Source organism: Schistocerca americana, chromosome 2 (genome assembly GCF_021461395.2).
Source record: "Schistocerca americana isolate TAMUIC-IGC-003095 chromosome 2, iqSchAmer2.1, whole genome shotgun sequence".
Classification (NCBI taxonomy): domain Eukaryota; kingdom Metazoa; phylum Arthropoda; class Insecta; order Orthoptera; family Acrididae; genus Schistocerca; species Schistocerca americana.
This window is the reverse complement of record NC_060120.1, coordinates 591,357,444-591,370,361: the sequence shown is the minus strand read 5'-3', so window position 1 is coordinate 591,370,361 and position 12,918 is coordinate 591,357,444.

Genomic DNA, 12,918 nt, shown 5'->3' with positions numbered 1-12,918 from the left:
TAGCGGAAAATTCACTACAACATGTACGAAGAAAGTAATGGAATTTTCTGTTGAGGCAAAGAAATAAATGTAAGACATTCCAATAAAATAAGAAATAGAAGCCTAAATAATCCTGAAACTGAATAGGCTTCCCTATTTGGAAGTACTGCAAATATATGGTTTTTCTGAATACACTATGTCTTCTTTGGCACGTACTAAGTTTAGGAGAGAAAATCTGGTTTAAGCATATTGTTTTCAAGAAAATTACTAGACAATCACACAGAATTAATGAATTTTAGTTGTTATCATCATTGTTACAGTATTGTTCCTGAACTTGCTCTGTTTCTTCCAAGAAATATTTGAATTATAATAAAAATATATTGGCACAATGTTCCTGTTTACCATCTTTATGTAGACGTAGGACTTGAATATAAGTTGTTAAGTACGAAACGTGAACCCATATCTGGAAACTTAATAGGAAGCCGCTATAGTGGATCTAAAATACGGGGTCAGTGACCACTGCCGTCTCGATCGACTGGTCTTAAAACAGTTGCACCTTTTTCCCTGGAAACACCGACACATCCTGACTGACGTTAGTTTAGTGGTTTCAGGCGACTTCTCAGTACAACACATGTTGATACCCGCACTGCGCCAAATAGATTGCAGTAAGGGGTTCTACCAATAACGCTCAGGAAAGAGCCGTATTGTAACGCAGGAAGCAGGCACATCAAACACTTCTTGTACTTACAGTTCCTCTTAGCATTACCTCTGGCTCAGCAGCAAACTAGGGACAATTTACGCATGACGACTGCGAGCGCATCATTATTACTGTCAAGGGGGCCACAAGACAATCGAATTTTTGTAATCTTTTATATTTATGACAAGTGAAGTTGAAAACTCAAATATACCTCTCCCAAAGTAGTTCGATGTAACTCTTACAAATTCTCGAGAAAATCGATTTTGAATTTTTCCAAACATGTTTAATACGCAAAAATAAGGCAGGCTACGTATCTGGCTCACTGTCTGCAGCTACTTGGTTAGATTCCAGTTTGAATCAAATTTTTAAACAGAGGGATATGTTCTACGAGCATTTCCGTGAAGCGTAGAATACATAAAGCGCGACAGTCTTAGTACTTGTATTTAAAAATTTAACAAGAATATGGGCAAACTGTCTCAAATAAAAGAATGATAAAAAATGTTAACAACTGACAAATGTCTGCACTGTTTTTAACAAGAAGACAGTAACAAAACTATATTACAACTACAGCTATTCTTAATCGCTGCATCGACATGTTACCAAAACGGTTGTCTTATAAGGCTGTTACTTATCCTCACTTGTCCCTAATCACAACATTCATACCCAAATATAGAAAGTATGCCAATATACCTCGCACCGCCTCTAAAATCCTGACTGGTCATAAGACTGCGTATCGAAACAACGCGGAAGGAGAACAGACCAACAGACTTTTACCAGGAAAGGACTAAACGGGAATTCTGCCAAGTTGTAGCTCATTTTAAGTTGCTGAAAACAAGTTTCGTGGAGGACGGATAAAGGTATTTAATTTATAGCTGAGCTACAGCTCTATCTGTCTGTTGTTTAACGTTCTCAATAAAGAAAAGTTCATTTTTCTTTTTAACGATTACATTTCGACACTGAACTCTTATAAGGATGAACTTTTTCTATTCCTTTTAAACACTTATAGCGTTACAAAGTGACGTCATCAGACAAGGTGGTACATACATCTTTCTCTATATCTACACATACAATCTAAGACAGAGGCAACGACGGACCACGAAGGAATTATCTAAATGGGACGGAAAGCGGGACATGTGAAGTACACGTACAGACAAATAAATTATTACAATTTCAGAAAAATTGGATCATTTATTCAAGAGAAAGAGCTTCACAAACTGAGCAAGTCAATAAGCCGTTAGTCCACCTATGGTACTTAAATGTACATCTACGTTCATACTCCGCTAGCCATCGTACGGTGCGTGACAGAGGGTAACTTTTACCACAACTAGTAGTTTCCTTTCCTGTTCCACTCGTAAACAGAGCGAGGAAAAAACGACTATCTATATGCTTCCGTATGAGCCCTAATTTCTTGTATCTTATCTTCGTGGTCCCAAGAGAAATGTTTGTTGGCTATAGTAGAACAGCTCTTCAAATTACGATTCTCTACCCTTTCTCGGTACTGTAGTTCGAACTGAATGTCGTCTTCCCTCCAGAGATTCCCACTTGAGCTTGCATGCTAATCGGACCTACCGGCAACAAATCTAGCAGCTCGCCTCCGAGTTGCTTCGACGTCTTCTTTCAATACGAAATGGTGGGGATCCCAAGTACTCAAGCAGTACTCAAGAAGAGGTCGCACTAGCGTCCTATGCGCGGTCTCCTTTAAGGATGAACCACACTTTCCTAAAATTCTCCCAATAAACCGAGTCGACCATTCGCCTTCCCTACCACAGTTCCCATATGCTCGTTCCATTTCATATCGCTTCGCAACGTTGCGCCCAGATATTTAAACGACGTGACTGTGTCAAGCAGGAGACAGCAAATGCTGCATCAGTACATTATGGGTTTGGTTTTCCCACTCATTCGCATTAACTTACATTTTTCTACATTAAGATCTAGCTGTCGTTCATCACACCAGCTAGAAGTTTTGTCTAAGTCATTTTTTATCAACATACTGTCACTTATCTCCGACACTTCAGCGAACAACAGCAGACTGCTGCCCACCCTGTCTGCCAGATCATTTACGAGTATAGAAAATGGGAACGGTTCCATTACACTTCCCTGGGGCACTCCTGATATTACCCCTGTCTCCGATGCCCACTCGCCGTCTAGGACAACATACTGGGTTCTATTACTTAAGAAGTCTTCGAGACTGTTGTATATCTGGGAGTCTATTCCTTATGCAAGTACCTTCGTTAATTGTCTGCAGTGGAGTACCGTGCCGGACGCTTTTCGGAAATCTATAAATATGAAATCTACCTGTTGCCCTTCATCCATAGTTTTCAGCCTGTGAGAAAAGAGCAAGGTGGGTTTTGCATGAGCGATACTTTCTAAAGCATTCGTGGACACGAATTTTTCGGTCTCTAAAAAATTTATTATAATCGAACTCAGAATATGCTCTAGAATTGTGAAGCAAACTGATGTTTAAGAATACTGGTCTGTAAATTTCAGGGCCCGTTATTTTACACTTCTTACATACAGGAATCACCTGCAATTTTTTCCAGTCGCTTGGCACTATGCGCTGGTCGAGAGATTCGCGATAAATGCAAATTAAGTAAGGGGCCAATGACGTAGAGTACTCTTTGTAAAACCGAATTGGGACTCTATTCGGACCTGGCGACCTGTTTGTTTTCAACTCTCTCAGTTGTTTTTCTACTCCAGGGATGCTTATTACTATGTCGAACAGTTACGCAAACAGTTATAAGGCTTGGCATGATTGATAGGATTATGGAATATTCTCCTGAAGGATATCATGCCAAGTTGTGTCCAATTCTAGCATTAGTCAAAATCCTGAGCTGGCGACCTTGCTGGCCAAGGTAACGTTTGGCAAGAATGAAGACAGGCAGCAGAGACTCTAGCCGTATATGGGCGGACAATATCTCGCTGAAATGTAGGCTCAGGATGGTTTTCCATGAACGGCAACAAAATGGGACATGTAATATCGTTGATGTACCGCTTTACTGTAATGGTATCGCATACGACAACCAAAGGGGTTCTGCTATGAAAAGAAATGACACCGCAAACCTACACTTCTGGTTGTCCGGCTTTATGGCAGGCGACAGTCAGTTTGCTATCTCACGGGTTTCCGGATTGTCTCCAGGCGCCTTCGCTGGTCGTTAGGGTTCAGTTCGAATCAGGACTCATCACTGAAGAGAATTCTACTACAATCAATGAGATTCCAGACCGAAGATGTGTTTGGAGATGCCCCAGACAGCGGTGGGATAGCAACCTGACTGTCGCTCGCCGTAACGTACGTCAACCAGGGACAATAGTGTGGGGCTATTTTCATAGCAGGACCTCTTTGATTGTCATCCACGGCGCCGTTACAGCACGGTGATACGCCAACGATATTATAGTCCTGTTTTGTTGCCCTTTATGGCAAGCAATTTTAGGCTTACAGTTCAGCAAGATAAAGACCGTCCACAGACTGCGAAAGTTTCTACTGCTTTTCTTTGTGCTTGCCAAACGCTACCTTCGTCATCAAGGTCGCCGGATCACTCCGCAGTTGAGGACTTTTGGAGCATGATGGACAGGACTCCCAACCATCTCGGGATTTTGACGATCAAACGCACAAATTGTACAGAAGGTGGCACGACATCCCTCAGGAGAGCATTCAACAAGTTTGTCAACCACTACCAAGCCGAATAACTGCTTGCATAAGAGCCGGAGGTGGACCGACGCGCCGACCAGAGTGGCCGTGCGGTTCTAGCGCTACAGTCTGGAACCGCGTGATCGCTACGGTCGTAGGTTCGAATCCTGCCTCGGGCATGGAGGTGTGTGATGTCCTTAGGTTAGTTAGGTTTAATTAGTTCTAAGTTCTAGGCGACTGATGACCTCAGAAGTTAAGTCGCATAGTGCTCAGAGCCATTTGAACCATTTTGGACCGACGCGTTACTGACTTGCTCAATTTGCGTAGGTCTTTCTCTTGAATAAATCATCCAGTTTTTATGAAACTGTAATCATTTGTTTGTCTGTTCACGTGCGTCACATCTACCGATTTACGTCTTCCCTCCGATACAGATAATTCCTTCGTGATGTGTCTTTTTGAGTGTATATTCGGATGTTCGATAAGGTCCTGTACAGTGCTTTGTGGTGGGTACATCGATTTCGTTCCTATTTCATTTCCGTACTGAATGTCCATTCCCCAATCCCTGTTCTCTTTTTCTCGTTACGCGATGATGGCAGCACAATATTCTCACTATCTTCTTCGAATGCTGACTCTCCTAATGTACCCGAGCCAATTTTGCGGCAATCACTTCGTGTTTCTTCAAAGGATTCCCTCTTAAGTTCGAGAATTTCCGTTACTCTTTCGAATAGGTTATACACGGCTGTTATGGTCCTAGGACCGCATGTGTGAATTCGTTTGATGTTTGCTGTCCCACCTATTTGACAGGGGCTCAAGGTACTTGAATAGTACTATAACTATTCGTACTAGCGTTTTGTGTGCCAGTTGCTTTACAGATGCACTCCATTTTCCGAGAACCCTTCCAGCGAATCTAACTGAAGTCTTCCAGTCACCTTCCATAACACCAAAAAAAAAAAAAAGTGTGGCTAGGGCCTCCCGTCGTGTAGACCATTCGCCTGGTGCAGGTCTTTCGAGTTGACGCCACTGCGGCTCCCTGAGGGGAGGAAATCTCCCAGCCGGGAATCGAACCCGGGCCCTTAGGATTGACATTCTGTCACGCTGACCACTCAGCTACCGGGGGCGGACTTCCATAACACTGATTTTATGCGACTGCCCTCTCCATGTGTCTCCTTAGTATTAGCCCTAAATGCCTATACGATGTTCACCGCTAATTTTGTGTTGAGATACTACAGGGTTGTTTCTCCTTGTTCCACACGGTACAGTAACATCAATGTCACCTCCAACTACGATCAACGTCAGCGTGCAAAACCACTCACAAACAGCAGGCGGCAGCACTAGCACTGGAGAGTGTATTAAAGAGTGTCGAGAGAAGGGTGACGCGATACTCAGTGCAGTCGTTGATGTAATGCGAAAACAGAGCGATTTATCTGACGTTCAAACGGGTATGATCATTGGCTTTCGGGCCAACGCCGAAAGCATTTCCGAAACGGCTAAGTTTGTAAACTGTCACGTACCGCCGTGGTTAAAGTATACCGTGCATGAAAAAATAGCACTTTCCAAAACCGGCGCCGAGGTATCCGTGGTGTACCACGGATCATAGACGAGAGGGGTCAATGACGATTGCGGAGATGTGTACGGGCGAACAGACGTGCAACTGTTGAGCGACTGACCGCCCAGATGAAGGAACAAGTCGCTACCAAAAGAGTCTCCACCAACAGTGTCTACTTGTTACGTATGCAGCAGACACATGGTTCATGCACCCGTGCTGACTCCTTGTTCATCGGTGAAGAAGGCTGGAATTTACTCACTAGTTTCGCAACTGGTCGTCCACTGAGTGGCGACAGGTGGCCTTTTCAGATGAATCACGTTTTATGCTCCATCAGGCATAAGCCGTTGGCGTGTACGGCATGAAACGTCTGAAAGCATAACCCTGCAACAATCGTCGGAAGAATTTTCGTAGCATTCCCTGGGTGATCTCGTCATTCTTGAAGGCACAATGGACCAAAACAAGTATGCATCTATCCTTGGGGACCATTTTCACCTCTACATGTAGTTATTTTTCCTCTCCAGGATGGCATCTACCAGCAGGACAATGCGGCGTCACACGGTTCGAAGAGCACCAGAATGAGTTTACTGTACTCCCGTAGCCACCAAACTCTCCAGATTTAAGACCAATCGAGAATCTCTGTGACCTCTTCGGTCGGCTTGTTAGAGTCACTGATCCTCAACCGAGAAACCGATAGCAGCTGGCCACGGCACTGCAGTCGGTGTGCCTCCACATCCCCGTCGTTACCTCCCAGAACTTCGCTGAATCTCTTCCCGCACGCCTCGCAGCTGTCCGCGCTGCAAATAGTGGTTATTCAGGCTTCTGACAAGCGGTCATATTAATTTGACTGGGCTGTGTAGTAATCACCTTACATTTAAAGAGAGCTGCCATTCATTAAACGAAGTTGGAATTTGGTCTAAGAGCATCTGAAATTCCTTACGATGTTTCAATGACAGCTTCACCAGCGAACAGTCTTATAGTTATGCTGATACTGTCTGCTAAATCGTGTATGTATATGTTACAGGTCCTATTATGTTTTCTTGGGCCACACCCGACGTCACTTTCGGTTCTGTGGATCATAACTAAAGGAGTGTCAGTATCATCTGAGTGCCAACTGCTGAATTTTCAACCGAAGGCCCAGTTTTGTGTTTCTGTTCGCAAGTCGTTCAGGCACCTTGAACATGAACGGAACAAGAATCGTTAGTGCCAGTCCCCGTTGTTAGACGATAGCTCTGGTTCAGCTCAAAAAGCTAGAGGAGAAATTCCTAGGATTCAACTCAACTGATTCACGAAAATGGGAGTAAATCTAAATTAGCATGGTTGTAAAAGGTTTTAAACCCTTCTGCACCGGAAGAGTGTCTAGTGTGTTAAGCACTCCTCCAATCAATTCGACTCTTGTACACGAGAAATTGAGTCGAATACGACTACAATCCGTTAACAAGCGACAGTGGCACTTAAAAAGTTTTGACCGTTGAAAGATATTACTTAATAGCAGGAGATTTTGTTGAAATAGAACACATATTTTTTAAAATACATTTCATTTAAAACAGACTCTAGAGACCACGTTTGGTGAAAGCTACGCATTACTAGAAGCCCCCTTTTTCAGCACATAGTCACTGCGTTCTTACCTGTCAGCCTGTCCTATGTGTTTTGTCTATCCCCCGTAAAGTTTCTGTTCGTCAAGAAAGCCTTTAAAACTATCAGTATCTGTCCTATAGTTTATCCGGTCTAAGATGTCCCCTCGATTTAACCCAGCCCGTTCAAGATACTTCACCCTCCCTGAACAATTTGTAGGAGTTTAGGTGTGCCGTCGAGTATATTAAAAATCTTTTTAGTCATCCTCTTCTCATCCAACGTAAACAGATGTCGGTAAAATTTTAGTCTTCTTTTTCTAATTGAGTCGTTTTATTTTTCATTTTTCTGATACAGTTCTTTCCCTCATCGCCATCTATACTGTCCATCCACTATCACTGGATCCACTATCCTGCAGGGGATCTTTCTCTCGAATGTTTGCGTTTCTCTTAATCCTGACATATCTGTCATTCGAAAGTATTCACTAGATCACAGACTCTCTGTTTTAATCATAAAGTTGTAGTATCTTAGTTTAGTTCGCCTTGAGATGACTTTCCTCTTGTACGAAGCGCATGTGCTGCGAAAACCGTTCGCCATCTCTTCTCGCCTGGTGATGTTAACATCTATTTTGCTAGGTTCCAATTTGCCTGAGGTATTCAAAGCTGTCAACTCGTTCTATAGTAGCGTGCCCCGTCTTCCATATACGAGTGACGGCTTAAATGTTTCTCACGTATTTTTTTTTTTTTCAAAAACAGAAGTAGTTGAAAGTTTTAAATATCTCGGGGAAAGAGAACAACTGAAAATTAGTGAAAGAGACGCCAACAACACCAGGCGAGAAAAAACGCCCTATGTTTTTCGCAGTACACACATAAAGCTGTAATGTATTCCATTGGAAACGTCTGTTATGTAACGGGATGAGGATCATTTGAGCGGCAACCTTTGGACGGACGCCTCGCCCTTGCCAAGAGCTCTCTGAAAATTCCCCGTTAACCCTCTGCAGGCTGTTTGCTACGTGTTGTGGTCGGATAGCGGAGAGCCTTGCTCCTCTGTCGCAAACATCTTACTGGCTACAACAAAGGCGGTCGAGAAATTGTGTACCCTAGGCGTCTAAGACGAACATTATTAAAAGATTTAAGAACTGGAATATGAAATAAATTTTTATAGTCCGGTAACGTCTGCTTCCTTCCTGAACCGTGTTCTATTCTTTTGAAGCGTAGGTGCGCTTTTGTGGGTCAGTTCTTGAAACAGTGGGCCACGTATACCTACGAAATATCCTCATATTTTCTGCTACGTATAAGTCTTAACATCGTTTTGCGAGATGTGGGTTAACTAGCCACCCAAGACTTGTTTTAGCTAAAACAACGTGAGAAAGTCGTAAAAAGCAGAGGCATCTTTCGTGGAAAGTAGCTACAATATTGACGACTTATATTTTTCATGTACAAATTCCCGTCGTCTCACTATGAAACTAGATAGCAGGCGTTCGGTACGCAGGCACACATACGACAGTGCTCAGTGCTGTGGGAGTAAGTCGCTTTTGAAGCGTAATGGTTAACAGCATGCCTTTATCAAAGCGGAAAATGTGTAATATATTTGTTTGCCACTTCACTTTGTCGGATTAGTAGTCACAAGCAAGTACACAAAGGGACCATTTTCCAGCTATACGTTAAAGGCTTTTAGCAGATTCGTCCATACTTGAAGCGGTGATCCGCAGATAAGAAATATGAGACCACTTCCTTGTCACGTTCGAAGCAATTAATAATAATTGCATGTGGCTCAATAGCCGGGTGCAAGTCTTTCAAAATGGACACCACTTCGGCGAATTGTGTGTCCCTAATCTAACCTAATTACCCAATTGGGAGACGGGAACCTTCATCTTAACGTGATATCTGAACCACATCGTTGAAGCGTGAACTTTGGATGAAAGGCAGCCTGAAAATTTCCGTGCTACAGCCATATTCGATCTGAGACTTCTCGGTTTCCAATCACGCACTTTACCACTTTTTTTCCCGTTATGCCACCAGGTTCGATATTCTATGAAACTGTAATGGTCTAAGATGTTACAAATTAACTGCACAAACAAAGCAGAATTAATGGAAACTCCTTACCAGAAGAAGGGAGACGTTGTAATTCATCTTGTACAGTATAGATTAAAGGTTAATCTCACTTGAACGAGTAGCAGAAGGGAAGAAGCGTTGAGGGAGACAAAGATTAGCATGTGAAAAACAGACTGTCAAAGATTTTGGGTGTAGTAAGTATATAGATATAAAAAACTTTAGCGTGATATATGAAGAAATCGGGGATGGCGCCCACGAAAATAGAAAATAAAATGATAATTTGGAAGCGCCTAACACATTGCTTTTTAATCGAAATTTTGTCCACTTTTAGCATCTTGAAACGTGTAAGAGCATATATGTAAGATCACAAAAAATCTAATATTCCGGGGGAATCTCTAAGTTCTTCCATATTTAACACCATGCGACGTTAGTGCTGCAGTCTCTCTATCTCTAAGCTGGTAGTAGATTGTGTACCAAAAATGAACAGCATAGAGACAGAAGTGATAACACTTTCTGCAGGACCTGACCATGTCGGCCGCGGTGGCCGAGTGGTTCTAGGCGCTTCAGCGCGGAATCGCGCAACTGCTACGGTCGCAGATTTGAATCCTGCCTCGGGCATGGATGTGTGTGATGTCCTTAGGTTAGTTAGGGTTAAGTAGTTCTAAGTTCTAGGGAACTGATGACCTCAGATGTTAAGTCCCATAGTGCTCAGAACCATTTGACCTGACCATCATTTTGCAGGACAATGCTCAAGCTCGTACAGTGCAAACTGTTACTGATTTGTTTGACTGATGGGGCTGCTAAGTGCTATACCACCTACTGCACTCCCCTGACTTAATCCCTCGTAAGTTCAACTCGATTTCCAAACTGGAGGAAACACTTCACGGCATTCGCTTCAGAACTGCTACAAATTCGCCGGGCAATAGACCGCGCCGCTCGAACTGTCAACACAACTGGCACTGCTAAGAGTATCCTACGACTTCCACACCGCTGGCAACGGGTTATGCACAATGCTGGTGACTACTTTCAAGGTCAGTAAAACTTCGAAACACGTATCTATTTTGTACGAGCTGTAAATAAATAGTTGCCACTATTAAAGTTCCAACCCTCGTAGTTACGGGAGACGAAAATTTAATAATCATGGGGCATTGGAATTTTATTGTAGGAAAATGAAGAGAAAGAAAAGTAGTAGGTGAATATGGACTGGGGGTAAGGAATAAAAGAGGAGGCCACCTGGTAGAATTTTGCACAGAGCATAACTTAACCATAGCTAATACTAGATTTAAGAATCGTGTAAGAAGGCTGTATACATGGAAGAGGCCTGCAGACATTGGAAGGTTCCAGTTAGATTATATAATGGTAAGACAGAAATTTCGGAACGAGGTTTTAAATTGTAAGACATTTCCAGCGGCAGATGTGGACTCTCACCACAATTTATTGGTTGTGAACTGTAAAATAAAACTGAAGAAACTGCAAAAAGGTAAGAATTTGAGGAGATGGGACTAGGATAAACTGAAAGAATTATAGGTTGCAGAGAGTTTCAGAGAGAGCATTAGCGAACGGTTGACAAAAACACGGGAAAGAAATACAGTAGAAGAAGAATGGGTAGCTTTGAGAGATGAAATAGTGAAGGGAGCAGAGGATCAAGTAGATAAAAAGACGAGGGCTAGTAGAAATCCTTGGCTAACGGAAGAGAAATTGAATTTAATTTATGAAAGGAGGAAATATAAAAATGCAGTAAATGAAGCAGGCAAAAAGGAATGCTAACATCTTATAAAGGAGATCATCAGAAATACAAAATTGCTAAGCAGGGATGGCTAGAGGAGAAATGTAAGGATGTAGAAGCATATATCACTAGTGGTACGATAGATACTGCCTAAAGGAAAATTAAAGAGACCTTTGGAGAAAAGAACCACCTGTATGAATATCAAGAGCTCAGATGGAAACCAGTGCTAAGCAAAGAAAGGAAAGCAGAGAGGTGGAAGGAGTATATATAGGGCCTATACAAAGATTATGTATTTAAGGGCAATATTATGGAAATGGAAGAGAACGTAGATGAAGATCAAATGGGAGTTGTGATACTGCGTGAAGAATTTGACAGAGAACTGAAAGACCTAAGTCGAAACAAGGCCCCGGGAGTAGACAACATTCCATTAAAACTACTGATAGCCTTGGGAGAGCCAGCCATGACAAAACTCTTCCATCTGGTGAGCAAGATGTATGACACAGGCGAAACATCTTCAGACTTCAAGAAGAATATAGTAATTCTAATCCCAAAGAAGTTGACAGGTGTGAAAATTACTGAACTACCAGTTTAATAAGTCATGGTTACAAAATACTAACATGAAATCTTTACAGAGAAATGGAAGAACTGGTAGAGGCCGACCTCGGTGAAGATCAGTTTGCTTTCCGTAGAAATGTTTGAACACGCGAGGCAATACAGACCCTACGACTTATCTTAGAAGATAGTTTAAGGAAAGGCAAACCTACGATTCTAGCATTTGTAGACTTAGAGAAAGCTTTTGACAATGTTGGCTGGAGTAGTCTGCTTCAAATCGTGAAGAAGGTAGGTGTAAAATACAGGGAGTGAAAAACTATTTGGAATTTGTACAGAAACCAGATGGTAGTTATAAGAGCGGAGTTTCAGGAAAGGGAAGCAGCGGTTGGGAAGGGAGTGAGACAGGGTTGTAGCCTATCACCGATGTTATTTAGTCTGTATATTAAGGAAGCAATGAAGGAAATAAAAGAAAAATTTGGAGTGGGAATTAAAATGCATGGAGAAGAAATAAAAACTTTGAGGTTTGCCGACGACATTGTGATTCTGTCAGAGACAGCAAAGGACCTGGAAGAGCAGCTGAACGGAATGGACAGTGTCTTGAAAGGAGGATCTAAGATGAACATCAACAAATGCAAAACGAGGATGATGAAATACAGTCGAATTAAATCAGGTGATGCGGAGGGAATTAGATTAGGAAATGAGACAGTTAAAGTAGTAAATGAGTTTTGCTATTTGGGGAGCAAAGTAACTGATGATGGTCGAAGTAGAGAGAATATAAAATGTAGACTGGGTATGGTGAGGAAGGCGTTTCTGAAGAAGAGAAATTTGTTAACATCGAGTATAGATTTAAGTGTCATTAAGTCTTTTCTGAAAGTATTTGTATGGAGTGTAGCCATGTATGGAAGTGAAACATGGACGACAAACAATGTAGACAAGAAGAGAATAGAAACTTTCGAAATGTGGTGCTACAGAAAGATGCTGAAGATTATTTGGGTAGATCACATAACTAATGAGGAGATACTGAACAGAACTGGGGAGAAGAGGAATTTGTGGCACAGCTTGGCTAGAGGAAGGGATCGGTTGGGAGGACGCGTTCTGAGGCATCAAGGGATCACCAATTTCCTATTGGAGGGAAGCGTGGAGGGTAAAAATCGTCGAGGGAGACGTAGA